The 15,341-nt window shown below is 45.3% G+C and overlaps 1 protein-coding gene across 3 annotated transcripts in view; it reads right to left on the reverse strand.

The window, feature by feature from the left end:
* The window catches only part of sash1a (SAM and SH3 domain containing 1a), a 153,124-nt gene that overhangs the window by 94,663 nt on the left and 43,120 nt on the right, over window positions 1-15,341 (reverse strand). The window lies entirely within an intron of this gene.

The following is a 15,341-nucleotide window of genomic DNA, read 5'->3' on the forward strand; positions in this document are numbered from 1 at the left end:
TCGGGAAGAACTGGAAGAAGTGGCTGGGGAAAGGGAAGTCTGGCTATCCCTGCTGAAGCTACTTCACCTGCGACCCAAAACAGAAAACCGGTAGATAATGGATGGATGTTTTAGAGTTTGTGGTCATGCTTCACATTTTTGCAAATGAGTTTCGACACATTTCACCAACACGTTCACCGTCTCTGGGACATCCTTCATTAAGTAGATCTTTGTGACAGCTATCGTCCTTGCCTCTTTCTAAAATCCATTCCTCCAGCTACAAAGAAAAACAAAACTTTGCTCCCTTCAAACTTCTGTCCGCTTTGTAGACAACAAAAAACCCAATATATATCTTAACTTGGCAGGGCAGAGACCAGAACGGGAGCCACCTAATGAGCTGAGCTGTGGGCTGTTTGGATTCCCTATCAAAGACTACAAGAAGAGACACGACAGCACAGACGTGCTGGATGCGTCTAATGAGTGCCTGTCAGGGTGCTGCCACCGTGTCCTATGACCTTACTGAATCTTTGATATTGGATGTACTAATAGGCCTGAATAGAGAACTTTGGTTTCTACCAGGGGTGGGGAACCTTTTCCTTGTCCAGGGCAATTTCAACACCATCCAAATATAAATCAATCATTTTAAGGGCTTTTCCATTCTAAAGCACTCAACTAAAAAAAAAAAAAAAAAAACCACCGGTTTGACTGAGGAACAAAGTACTGTATTTGGTAACCTTGTCTATCATGAGTAGACCCATAAAAAAAGACAGGAAGTCTGCCATTTTATTTTGGGGTGTCCTTTTGTGGGTGAATTTTGACATTTCACGTGGTCCTCCAAACACAACTCAATGGATGAAGGCAGTTCCTGTTGGCTGCACGGGATTTGGTAGGTCTGTCTATCATGAGAAGACTCACCAAAAAACATTTAAAGCCCACCCCCCCGAAGACAAATGACATCTGCCACTTTGGTTTGACGCGGCCACTTTAGGATTGTTTTGACATTTCTAAGGGGTCTACAAAGAATTGGGTTCCTGTTCGCTACACGGAATTTGGTATGCCCGTCTGTCCCGAGTAGACACACAAAACAGTGAAAAACCCGTTCCCAAAAAGACACAAGATGTCTGCCATTTTGGTAGAAACCAACCACTTTATATTGACACGTTCATCTCATTAGACCTTCTCGACCTGTCAATCACTCGTACAATAATAGCCAATCAGATAGCCGCATTGTCTTAACCCCTGGTTTGACACGCCCCTCTCGCCGTATTGTACAAGCAATCCTGGTTGTCAGTAGCGTGCGCTTAGAAAAGTTAATGTTTTGAAGAAAGTGGTCCTCAGATGCGCTTGGGGAACGCGTAATTCTGATGAAAGATATCCTCCTAGGCTATAAGGGGCCCAGTTGATCCATTTTCCAGAGTCTAAAACACAGTTGACAAAGTGTCTATGATGGATTAAGGCTTGCTTTACATGCGCAGTACGATTCCACTATTTTATCCCGTTGGATTTCAATATGAAGTTTGTGAGGCGTCAAACTAACCCCAACATTTCACTGTAATTCTGACTTTGCGTCCTGCTCCGTCCAAAATCTTAATTCCGTGTACATATCCTTGCGTGAAATTGTTGGGACCTCTGTAAAACTCTCCTGGAAAAGTCTGTCGCAATTTGGCAAAAAACATACCCAAATATTATCTGGCATACGCGATAGAGAATCGACTTCAAACATGTTCTGTTCTATCGCCATTTAGAAAGCTCGTGGGACATGGCTAAGGTGGCGGAGCTTAAGCTCGCCATCGGAAAGGTCCATTTGAACCACGTACGCTACACAGATCCATGATGCCGAAGGAGTTTTTGTCCCTGCGTGTTCACCGTTGCTGTTTTTCAGAATTTCACGGCGAGCCTCGGTTCGGTTTTAGACATATTACATTGCAAACGTGCCTTCCAGCCCATTTCCAGAAAACGCTATTTCAGTCAAACTATCGGCGGTAAACTGAACGCAAATGAATAAGGGCTACCGTGATAGTTAAAACGTTTCTGCGGCAAAACGACGCCGTAAAAATCCCAAATAAAATGCGATAAACGTCGAACACGGGAGTAAAACCCTCCGGCGTGTCGTCCCTATTCTAACCCATTGTGGTGAAATGAATGGATTTGCAAAGTCTTTCATCGCGCTTGCCAGTGGAAACGCTCACATTATTGGGAGCTCTGACGCGTCGGTCTGAACCGCCGCAGTCAGCACATTGTTGCACAAGGAAGAATTGTGTTGGCCACAAAAAAAAAAAAAAAAAGATTCTGGGAGAAGAAAAAAAAGGATGGCCACACGGTTGCGAAGTTGGACAATCGCTAGCTTTATATCTCGGGCTGGAAAAGTTGCCTTTCGACACCTTGGATAAATTGGATCTCTCCTGTCTTAGGAAATGGCTCGTAGGCAGAGACAGAGGAGCCTCGCAAAGAACCACATAATAACATGGTGGCCTGTTGCTAGGAAGGGAATGCTTCAATCTGCGAAAACCTCCCCAAGAGTCCAGAACGGCCCATCTGGGACATGTTACATACTGTTTTTCAATTTACTTCTTCTTCAAAATTATATTTATGGCCTAGAATTATTTTTCATACGAGAACTGACTGTAATTATGAGTTTGCTGATTTAGCGTATCTTAGCGATAGACTACGGGTTTACGGCGCATGCTAACGTACAGATTTCAGGTTACGGTACCAAATCTCACAGCTAAAACTCCTGAAAAGAATCTCGTGATTATTGAAGTCACGCGTGGATTGGATCGATAATTATTCATTCAGTCATTCATTCATCTTCCATAGCACTTATCCTCACTGGGGTCCCGCATGCTAACGTACAGATTTCAGGTTACGGTACCAAATCTCACAGCTAAAACTCCTGAAAAGAATCTCGTGATTATCGAAGTCACGCGTGGATTGGATCGATAATTATTCATTCAGTCATTCATTCATCTTCCATAGCACTTATCCTCACTGGGGTCCCGCATGCTAACGTACAGATTTCAGGTTACGGTACCAAATCTCACAGCTAAAACTCCTGAAAAGAATCTCGTGATTATCGAAGTCACGCGTGGATTGGATCGATAATTATTCATTCAGTCATTCATGCATCTTCCATACCACTTATCCTCACTGGGGTCCCGCATGCTAACGTACAGATTTCAGGTTACGGTACCAAATCTCACAGCTAAAACTCCTGAAAAGAATCTCGTGATTATTGAAGTCACGCGTGGATTGGATTGATAATTATTCATTCAGTCATTCATTCATCTTCCATAGCACTTATCCTCACTGGGGTCCCGCATGCTAACGTACAGATTTCAGGTTACGGTACCAAATCTCACAGCTAAAACTCCTGAAAAGAATCTCGTGATTATTGAAGTCACGCGTGGATTGGATCGATAATTATTCATTCAGTCATTCATTCATCTTCCATACCACTTATCCTCACTGGGGTCCCGGGGGGGTGGGGGTGGGGGGGTTCCAGCTGACTCTGAGGAACTGGTCACTGACCAATCGTAGGGATTGATTATTACCTATTCCCAAAACAGCGTCTTAACGCCGACAAAACAAACAGGTTCCTGTTTTCTGACAGCCATTAACCATCAGAGGTGGCCGGCAAAAGAGGGCCCACAGGCTAGAGGTGGGGAGCGGCGCGGGGGTGGGGGTGGGGGCGCACCGGGAAGATGGATATCTCCGGCTGGGAGAGACATGACTTCAAAGAGCCGGGATCAATGAATGACGTTTTCCCATCGATCGCACGCGCCTCCCTTGAGAGAGCCGTCCATCGACTGGCTTGAACTAAGGCCTGGAGAGGGATTAGGTACTCTGCTTTAATCAAAGTCCCCTTTACTACATTTTGTGTAAATACTCTTCGTTAGAAGATAGATGGAGTCAAGTTCTTCGGAAGGAACCTTGTGGGAAGCCAGTGTAAAGAAAAAAAGTCTCAATGGAAGGAATTAAGAGGCGATAAATGGATTCTAAAATGTGACACTCGACATTGATTCGAAATCCCCGACAGTATTGCGGGTCCGGGTCAAAATTGCCGTCCCGCTTATGGTAAATTAATAAAAGCATCCCTCCTATTGTGTTGTTCAGTTGCAGCAGATCCCTTTTGTGGCACCTAATTCCATTTCAAAGGACCACAAAGAAGGCGATGCATCTGGTTATCAATAGGCTGGACATCCGAGCCTCTACAAAAGGTCACAGGTGAGGATACTCAGCAGGAGGAACTCCGTGGTAGCGAGCTACGCCCTCGCGCTAACGAACAGTACAATTCGTTCCACCTCACAACGAGACATTTGGTTTCCCGTTGGCGACATTAATTTAACTGATGTGCTACGACAAGGTTGATGCAAGATCCATGTTGAAATATGGTTTCAAGACTGTTATCGTTTATCCGTGAACCAACGGTGCAAGGGCGGACCCAAACGCAGGACTCCAAGACGAGGGCGTGATGTTAGGCGTGGTTTTATTTCGGAAACAGGGCGATTCCAAAAAGCGGTCCAAAACAAGGCAGAGGTACAGATACACTAGGCTAGGCATGATCCAAAAGACGTGAAGGACGGGATTGACCAAATTTCACAAAATCGCTGTGACGAAGGTAGCTCAACACGACACTTACTCTCAGTGGTGGAGAATCCAACTGGAATTGAACGCAACAGACTGACCCAAGACACCGAACCGGCAACACAAGTGACAAAACTCCAAAATTAAATACATGGTCAATTAGCGTGCGTGCTTGGTAGTGGTCCAGCCTTGCTCGTGACATTGTATAAATTTTGGGTTTCAAATCTCATTTCAAATTAGAGTTAGTGTTCCAAATTAAGGGTTTCAGGCATGGCATCGTCTTTTGGAATAATTATTTTCAAGCATGGAATAAAGATTCAAATAAAGATTTCAAGACTGGTTGAGGGTCTGCAACACCGTTTAGGGTTTCAGATTTGAGTTGGTAGGTTAAGTTCACAGCACGTTAAAGAAAGTTCGTCACTGCACCAAAACAAATGAAAGCTATTTTCTGTGCTCGATACGCGAGGTTGTGTTGATTGCGGGGTCTCGCTAGAGAACTCTTGCAGTTGGTCCCCCCATCTGTTTGCCGGTGGGCTTTTCCGAACGCAAACCCGCCACTGGATACGACTGAACTCTCCTCGCCCCAGTAATGAGGCATATGCTATAGATTACTTTGGAAGTGGCAGCTGCCACTAGACTCTGGGCATGTTTTGACAATCCTCGAGGAAGATGGCAAGTAAACTCGCTCATTGGGGGTGGAACCGTTTGCAGTTTTAGGGAAAACAACACCAAACTCTCCTGATTCATTATGAGTGTGAGTACTTAAGCTCTTGGTGAGAAGTACAGAAAGTTCAGATGGATCCGGAAGGCTCTGTTACTCATCAGTCAGGGTGTGCCACTCCTCACGCTCAACCCGAATGAGGACAAACGTTTTTTGTTTTTTTTAAAAATAGAATATTTTTGCATTTATGCTAATCCCATAAAGCAAATTTTGGGGTACGATTTGCTTAAAAAGACACAAGACTCTCCATTCGAGTTTAAACAAATTAATACTATTTACCTCGCAAATGCAACACAAAACAGTCGACAACTGAGGCCAAAATATGAAGAAAAAAAATGACAGTAAACAGAATATTGCGCTAATAACTCCCAAATCTCATTGTTCTCACAAGGCTATTTGCAGACATCTCACTCTTCTTTCATTCAGAGTCCCACAAAAAAAAGAAAAAGGGGGGAAAAAAATGCAGGCTTCAAGTTCTTTATGGCTTTTCCAGCTGCCAGCCGCTGATAAAAAAAACAACCCATTGGCTGCCCAAGAGCACTCGTCCTCGCCGCAACCAATGGCTGCCATCCAGCATGTCATCTCATTAGCATCACAAAGGGTGTTTATCTGCAAGATTTCAGACACTTTCTTTTTCCTTTGCGACATCGTCTTCATCAAAACAAGGCCTCGCACCTCTCACACACAATTTGATATTTACATTTCACCATCGGCGGAAGGTAATGACTACGTCGGTTTGGACAGGTGTTAGATGTGCGAATGCCAACGTTGCGCTGCTTTGGTTCTAAGATGTTCCTCTGATCACTATTTTTAGAGCTGTCAGACAGGTACCCGTTGTTTTCCGTGTGTGCCGTAGCATGCGCCGTCTTTGCTATTAAAAGCGTGTGCAGCGCAAATAGTTAATCAGTTTACCGAGCTAGACAGCCCGTGTTTAACACAGCAGGGCAAAAGCGACTTAATGAACCGCACGTCTGAGGGGAAACAGCCTTGACAAGCCAGCCTCGACCGCGTCGACGCGAAGGCCAAAGCCATAATAAGGATGAACCGACGTCAAGAGGGAACTGTGGTTTTCTGCGGTTCTCCCGCGCAAGGTCGCGTCGAACATTCCCAGTTCGAGAGGAGACGGTCTCGTGTGCCAGGGCAAATCCGCAAAACCCGACGGTTCGCGGTCGGGCGTGGGCCAGCGGATGCTGATACGAGCTATGAGCTAGCTGTTCCTCGAATTCTTCTAACGGCCCCGAATGGGATGACGTGGAGACATTCTGGGTTGCCCACCGATTTGCGTCTTTTGAATCTGCACTGTGACTGACAAAGCGAGGCGGCAAAAGCGGGCCATGGGAGAAATGGATCATTAAATTAGCATATGTGGGTCACCGGCGGATCCCGTCAAGACCTGCTGAGGCTGATGCGTCTGACAGCGTAACGGGCAGGACGGAGCGATGCTGGCACCTCCAGGCTCAGCATTCCACATTTAATCCATACAGTTGCCGATTCAAGGTCATGGACAACGTGCAGTGAATCAGTTTGCGGTGATGTAGGACAACAACATGTGGTCATGCAGTCAAGAAAGTATACTCCGTTACCACTGGACTTACAGTTTTTCCGTTTGTTTTGGGTTTATGACCTTAAATAGTAGCTGCCATGTTCATTTGCCAGGATGTTCCGAGAACTGACGACCCCCCCCCTACCGATAATTTTTGTTGAATGTCGGAAAAATGAGTTCTTTATCTTCACACCCCTATCAGGTGTTTTGTCAAATGTTGTGTTTTTACGGAATGCTAGTAATTCTGGAAATATACCATCCATCCATTTTCTGAGCCTCTTATCCTCACAAGGGTAGCAGGAGTGCTGGAGTCAATCCCAGCTCTCATCAGGCAGGAGGCAGGGTACACCCGGAACTGGTTGCCATGGAGACAGACAACAGTCGCACTCACTATCACACCTTGGGGCAATTTAGAGTCTCCGGTCAATGCATATTTTGGGATGTGGGAGGAAACCGGAATGCCCAGAGAAAACCCACGCAGGAACGAGGAGAACATGCAAACTCCACAAAGGTGGGGCTGGGATTTGAACCCCGGTCTACAGCACTGGGAGGCCAACGTCAACGGCCAAAGACAAAACTTTGCACTGGTTGTAGATATCATATGGTCTACGGTACTTTCCGACTCTGAGTCACTTCGCCCCCTTAGAACGGAACCCTGAGGAACCCCTTTGGAGTACATTTGGTGAAGATATTCACGTTATTTACATTTGTACAAGATACACAAGCAACGTGACATAAAACATGAGCTTGTTCCACAAAATCCAATAAAAACATATTCACAGTCCGAGAAAAGCTCCAATAAAATAGTGGTGGACAAAACATACTTCCACACCGTCCAATTTTGCCAATCTGTAATTATATTTTAATAGATACTTTGTCAAAAAAAAAAAGTCTATTTAAACTTATGGGAAAAAGTCAATTCATTCATGCAACGCATTTTAATCAGAAGCAAAATACTGCGCGTGCAGAGATTACGAGCGCTTAGGTGTATTAGCGCCTCCCCATCGTTCATCAAGTCAAACCTCATAAACTGCGCCATTGCTCAAATGTGGCATTTTCCACAAATATTACATTATGCACTGATGCATTTTTCATCCAAGCAATGGGGGCACACAATTGGGTGCGCCGCCGACTGCTCGGGCGCACACAGAAAGTTATCCCACCAATTTTAGACTTAATCTTCATTTCATTTGCCGTTGTTGTTGTTTTTTTTTTTTTTTTTTTTTTTAAACTAGTTTTCATTTTATCAAGCGCCAATAGGCAGCCAAAGGCGATAAACAAAGTTGACCTTTGGAAAAAAATCAGCCGGCTCGCGCATAATCCCTAAACGGCGACAGCACTATCGCGAGGCATTCTCTGCAGAGGGTAATCACTACCATTACCGAGAGCCGCATTAATGTGATTGGAATTCCCAGTGAGTGGGAAGCTGATTCCATGTTTTTTGGGTGGTGGATTGGGGGCAGGGGGGGGGGGGGGTTAGGTGCACCACACGCAGGCTCAGACCACGTCCACACAAAACGGCGGTTCCCTAAAGAGGCTTAACAACGTGTCGTGTCGCGCCGTAGGCCACGGAAACATGATACGTGCGCTTCCAGGGATCTGTTGTTGCAAATCTTTGGCTCTTGTAATACCCGCTGCATTTTCCTTCACTAGGACTGGCACCACCTATGCTAATCTTTATGCTAACAGATTTGAAAAGTTCTTGAAAAGACATACCGAGGGATGTTGATGATGATGCTGTTTTTATGACATGCTTGCGACATCAATCACTCACATTTGGAAAAAATGTACGGGTGTGGTCAGTCATGCCCGCAGATATAAAGTTGCGAGTGTGTGTTCTGTTTGTAATTATGAGTGTACCCCTTTAAGAGCAGAGGGGGGCGGTGTCCAACCAAGCGTGATGGGTTTTTGCAATCATTGTTCGTGTTTGGTAACACAAAAATGCGTATAATATCTCAATGTTATGATTTATGATATATATAACAATTTGAAATGTTGGGACATATCTTCACAAGAATTATGGATTTTGACAACGATGATTTGCCTTCGGGGGCCACATGAAATCATGTGGCGGGCCGCATCTGGCCCCCCGGACCTCGAGTTTGACGCCTGTGCTCTATAAGATCTTATTTAGCCGATCTGACCTCTCTTGGTCGCGCGTTTCTACGACCAGTTCGTGTACGGTAAGTTTGGAAGCGTCTCCGCCAAACACAATGACTGAAATGAGCGCGAGCGGCAAGGAACAAACACGAGAAGAAGAAAATGAGGCGGCGCATCAAAAGTCTTGGAGATTAATTAATGCGATATTGTGCCTTTCATCCTATCTAATTGAAGGAGACGAAGTCTGAATAATAGAGCAGATTAAGGGTAACCTTTTTCTCAGAACATCTTGATATGTTCACCTTCCCAAAGGGGAAGACGCATGAATCATTGTGTACATAGTGCATCATTATCATCATCATCTTGGTAGGGGTGAACTTTCCAACCCGCACGATGACATGAAGTACCTAGACTTTTACTTCATGAGATTTTGGCAAGACACTTGTTACTAACCCTAACCCGAGCATACTGTACATTTATTTCATACCCGTTAGTAAGGCGAAGATGATCGATATATATCCCTTCCCCAGATCTTAATCTTAGGTCCACTTACCTTGTGCCTTTCCCCAGACCCTTCCCTAACCTTAGTTCCACCTACCTTTTGCCTAACCTGAAGACCACTTACCCGTTAGCCCTAACCCTAGTTACTTAAATGCAGTCCTAACCTTAGTTCCACACTTTGTCTTTACTATTGCCTTCCCCCAAACCCTCACCCTAACCCCAAGTCCACGTGCCTTTTTACCAAACACCTTTTCCCACTTAAATTTTCGGGACGGACATGAAGCCGGCCATTTGACAAGACGACGTCGACAAGAGAAGACGTCTCCGAGTGAGTAAGCAGCGCCTGAAGAAGGCTCCACGAGCCGAAACGTTGCGCAACATAGGCTTACTCGTGATCACTTTTAATTGATTATTCTAAATCTGGAGGTCTGTTGGAACTAAATTATTGACTAAAATGGAAGGAGGTGGGCACGCATAATTTGATCAATTGATTACATCTAAATTTCATATAGAAAGAAATAATTAAATAATTATTTTGGCTTCTCAGGGAAATTTTCTATGAGGATTAAGGTGTGAGTATCTTGAGTTGGAACATTATGTCAAGGAGGGCCCGTGCACCTCCCCGTGTCAGTCTCGTAATTCCGATCGTGGCTGAGACTGGCGTGGGTTCATCCGTCATTGGCTAACCCTAATTATTTTTGGGAGGGATAACGCTGCCCTGTGACCCCACATTACTAACCCCTCACCCACATCATAATTTTGCAACGTAGCCAAACCGGTATTTTGGGACCGCACAGATTGTGCTGTTTGAAATAACCTTTGAGCAGAATGTTGAACTTCTACACCAGGATTCCATTTTGAAGGTATCGCTAACCGCAGAACTTTAAGGTAGCTCCTCCCTATTGGTATCACCTTTGTCTTTCTACTATTGGGATTTTTTTGGGAAGCATGGATCAGGCATTTTGAAATAACTTTGAAACAGAAGGTCACGTATGGATCATCCCCACTTTTAAAGTCAAGCTCAAACACGCTTGGCAAACCTCCCGTGCTTGTATCATTAACATCCAGCGCTAATTCTATCGCTCTGCCCGTGATCAAATATGTACGCAGCCGTTAAACATTGACTTTCCGACCATTCTGTCCAACTGCTATCAACTGCGAGGACGCAAGCCGGGCCTTAAACAGATGCGAGGCCACGCGGGTGCGGCCATCCTTCCGCAGCGTGACCTTTTCAAATTTGCCGGACGTGTGTTTTTCTTTTGGCTCGTACCTGCAGCGAGGTTTAGCTTTTTGTCCACAATGTGTCGTATTAGGTCTCCGCGGAGCGCCAGTTGATCTGCTGAATAAACATGCGGGATGATGTTAGCTTTTGCTTTTTGGTTAAATCCCTTTTTAAAAAAAGAACAACACTGTAATGCTGCACAAACACACTGCCACTGTACGGGCACTTTTTTTTTTTTGTATCCTCCCCCCCTCCCAAATCCAACCTGACAAAAGCTTTTGCCTCTCACCCGCTCATCAAATAACGACCCATAATGCACTAATTGGTCTTCTTGTGGCTTTTCCTCCCTCGTCTGCATTACACAATGATTTTACATTTGTTTTGTGGCGCGCATCGCCCACTGGGTCACTTGTTCACCCAAGTGGAGGCTTAAAGTCGTTAACTTTATGCCGCTCTCCGGGTTTGAGGCTTTGTGAGCGCTCCAAGAGAGGATAGATTGACGTTAATCCCGAGACAAAGACAAAGAATGCGGTGGCGGAGCAATTGCGGCCTTAAAATGCAGCGAAAGGGGCGCTGTGAAGCCACGTAATTGAATATAAAATCCCACTTTTAATATGCAATTTGTATGATTATGTTATATAAAGGACTGGAGGGAGTTTTTACAAAAATGCAGATGCTCTTCAACGAAAGTTGAATCAGTTTTTTCTGCTTAGGAATTATAAACATCAAGTTTCCTCAGCAGATCGGTTCTCCCTTAGAGAACGGGTGTGAAGTTCCGTCATCCGGGAAGGGCTCAGTGTCAAGGAGCTGCTCCTCCGCATTGAGAGGAGCCAGATAAGGTGGCTGGGGCATCTGATTCGGATGCCTCCAGGACGCCTCCCTTGTGAGGTGTTCTGGGCATGTCCCACTGGAAAGTGACCCCCAGGATGACCCGGGACACGCTGGAGAGACTATGTCTCTCGGCTGGTCTGGGAACGTGTCAGGATCCCTCCGGAAGAGGTGGAAGAAGTGGCTGGGGAAAAGGAAGTCTGGGTATCCCTGCTGAAGCTAATTCTCCAGCAACCTGACCCGGAGAAGCGGTAGAAAATGGATGGATGGATGGATGGATGGATGGGTATGATAAACGAGCAGCCTTAGACATGAAGCACCTAATTCATCCTTTTTTTTCTTCTTTGGTACATTGATTACAATTAACTGCTGTTTAATATTCTCACATGAACATGTTCTTCACATGACTGTAAACAACTTTCGTTATTGGCATTAATCCTCAGTCAACACGCAGTTTCTCAGCTAGTCCAGAAACCTAAACCAGAAGGCAGTTATTTTGATGGTGCTAATGATAGCAGTGAGCGCAGCATCAATCTTCCACGTATACCTTTTTCACCTGGAAGTACCTGTTTATGAGATGCTCCGAGATTCAGTAGCCGTACGTAAACAAAACGATGGCATGACCTTTTGGCGAGTAGGGACGGGGCCCGCGTTGACAAACGACCCGGTGTTCAGCGTGACTCCGCGTGTACCCGGGACGAGCCCTCGGAAACCCTTGCGATGCACGACATTGCCACTTACCTGCAGGGACAAGAAAAATGTCACATTCCTGTTTGTGAACCACCTAAGTCGGCTAATATCTGGTTTACCCTGCGAGTCCAACTACTACTACTGCTTGAACAAACGAATGCCACCATAACTGCTGGCTTCAGTGACAATAGACTTGCAGATGACGTAAATATACGAATGGTTAAAATGCATATTTGTCCATCTGTGCTTCAGCAATAAAGGGATGTGAGAGATTGTCCAACGTTTGGAAGAAAAACGACTTAAAAGCCGACTGATTCCAATATTACAGTCGTCAAACTGGGGCAAAAGAAAAGCCAAGTGACAGTCCACACAAAGGAAAAATACTCCAATACTCAAATCTGACGCAATTCCAGGGATTCACACACCAAAGTATGGGAATCCTTGATCTAGTGTCATCATCAATCATCATAATAATAATAATTTCAAAAAAATAGTGCAGTGGCATCCAGAATTGTTTGATTTATTTGTTGTTATTGTTCTCAGCAGCCACCCACAGTCAAATGAAGTCATGAGCTTTGCCCTGGTTGACCCCAACCACAAAAGCCATGGGAGAATCCACCGAGTGACAATAACAGGACACGGTAATAATTGGTAATAATTCACAAGAAACCCGAGTCTAAACACAAAGCCACGCAAACTATTGTCTGTGGATGAATTGCAACGACAGAGAAGGTCAAGAGTGGAGAACCCAGGAGTGATCCTGGACGAGTTTCCGTAATAAACCAATTAGAAAATATTAAAGAAGCACTTCCAGTAGCAAGTGATTATATTTAATAAAGGGCGTAAGCTACTGGCTTGTGAGTATACAGTGATTAAGAGCAGTCGCAGTCAGTGCCCAGCGGGGAAGACGTGCGACGTCCCCAACGCCCTGCATGAGGTCTTTAGTGAGTGAAATATCTTCGCGTAGCTAATCAAATATGAAACATCGGCCTTGCTCTAACGAGGGATAATAATACGCTGTTGGGAGGGTAACGCCTCTCTTTGAAGTAGCCCGCTACTTCTCTTCAATTCCAGTCATTCAACGCTCTATTAGAATGCGTCACTCGCTTGATTTACAGACTTGCTCGCACCCTCGTTAAGTTTCTTCCGGGGAGTGGGGTCCGAATTCGAACTGTTGTACACAGAACCGACTCGGTCTTTAATACACGCTGAAGCATTTTCATTGGGCAAACCAGGTATGACAAGGTCCCATTTCTCGTACCTGTTGATCTTGTGCACCACACACGATAAGAGAGTATGTCCTGTGTGGGATCTTTCACATTTTTCTAAACTTAACCACAAAAGACCTTCAATCTGCTGTGGCGCTGCTTTCACAATTCCCCCAACGGACTGAAACAGAACGAGAGAGTTGCACTGCACACGCCTTGTCAACTTTCCCCTCTTTGATTTCATCTTGCGCAACATGTTGCAAGAGCACTGCAAGCCTCTCCGCTAGTCCGTCAATACGTCTGAAGATGCTGTATGACACGTGCGGTAAAGACCATCCCCGGAGTCATCCATCAGAGGCAGGAGGAGCCCTGCCCCACCCCCCTTCCACGGCAACTGCCGCCTCTTTTCACAAGCCCCGTCCTGCTGAAGGTGTTTAATAGGGCTCATTCGTCAGCTGGGCATGTCTAGAGCAGGGCCGTCTGGATTCTAACAAGGGGGAGCTAGTCCTTGAGGATGTCTGCATCTGTGAAAATAAGGCGGGGCCCTTTATTGAAGCAAGCATGCGTCAGGAACCTTTATTTGATTTCTTGCAGCGCCGGCAGCTTCGTCTGGACCGGACCTTGGGTTTGGTCGGTCAAAGTTTGAAAGTATCTGCGGTAATTGGAGCTGGTCCTAGCTCGCCAACGAAAACCTTTTAAGTCTACTTGAGGACAGGTTTGACTCTTGGCCATGACGAGTAACAAAGAGCAAAACTGCACAGCTCAACAACCGAATTCGTAATGACATGTTTTCACCATTTGATGTCAGAATTGCGGTTCTCAGACCACGTCTCAAAGACTCACGAGACCTTATTTTGTGAAAATAAATACCATGGCTACCCATCGTTACAAGTTGAGAGCAACATGAACAGAAGAATTCTTGGTGGGAAACATTTGTTCGTCATTGGAAGGAATGGGAAGCCGTCGCAGTGGGTCCTTGGTTTGCAAGTTAATTTCATACAATGGCAACCTTAACCTAAATCTGTTAAAGAACATTTGTTTGTGATGTTCATAATTGTGCATTTCACCGTAAAACTGGTTTTGACTTGTCAACACCAAGAGGACTGTGAAGACGAGACTATTGCTTTTACTTTAACATACACTGATGCCCGGCAACATTTCGAGTTGAGAGGAACAGGAAATAAATATGCAATTCCGATCCATTTGTCATGGAATTGAAGAATTGCAAGAAAGATGTAGGCTAAAATTAAAAAGTAATCATTTCAAAGCGAAGAGTCTTTGTGGCGTCGTTTAATTGAAACATTGATCAAGTCTTGCAGTGGCAGGTGATAAATGTTGCCTCTGGTGTTGTTAGTGATTCGCAAGCAGAAGCCAGGTACTGATAACTGTCTATGAGTGCTCTGCCTTTCAATAGCAGTTCTCCAGGGGCCCATTAGAAAGGAGAGAGATGGTTGCGTGGATGCGATGTTTGCGGCCTCCGCGAGAACGCATGACTGAGAGGCAAAGACACGAGCAAACAAAACACCGGAGTTCTTTCTCCAGAAAAGAGCTAGCTGACTTTCATCGAAGCCAGGACCCCGTGTTTTGGGACGCTACCTTAAGCCCTTTCCGGTGCCATCTGCTACTCCGGTATTGCCACTATCGCGCTGACTGAGTGCCAGTTGGCAGTAGATCTGAGTACTGCAATACTTGAGAGGCAAAAAGACAACTCTAGCCAGCCAAGTTTCACGATCTTTGTGTCCAAAGGGAGAAAAAAAAAAAAAAAAAACAGGTTTGACTATGCAGGTGCTTGCCAAAGATGTATCCTTTGACAGCGCGCTATTTGCAGCTCGCAACATATGCCAATAGTTGTATTTCACCTGGAACGTTAGATGCCCTTAAAAACGTCCCCTTTCGCTCCAGCCTCAGGCAGGACAAAGCGAAAGGGAGGCGGTGGGGGAAAGTTTGGCCTTCGGTCGCAATAAA

This window comes from Syngnathoides biaculeatus, chromosome 23 (assembly GCF_019802595.1).
Source record: "Syngnathoides biaculeatus isolate LvHL_M chromosome 23, ASM1980259v1, whole genome shotgun sequence".
In the NCBI taxonomy this organism is placed as follows: Eukaryota; Metazoa; Chordata; class Actinopteri; order Syngnathiformes; family Syngnathidae; genus Syngnathoides; species Syngnathoides biaculeatus.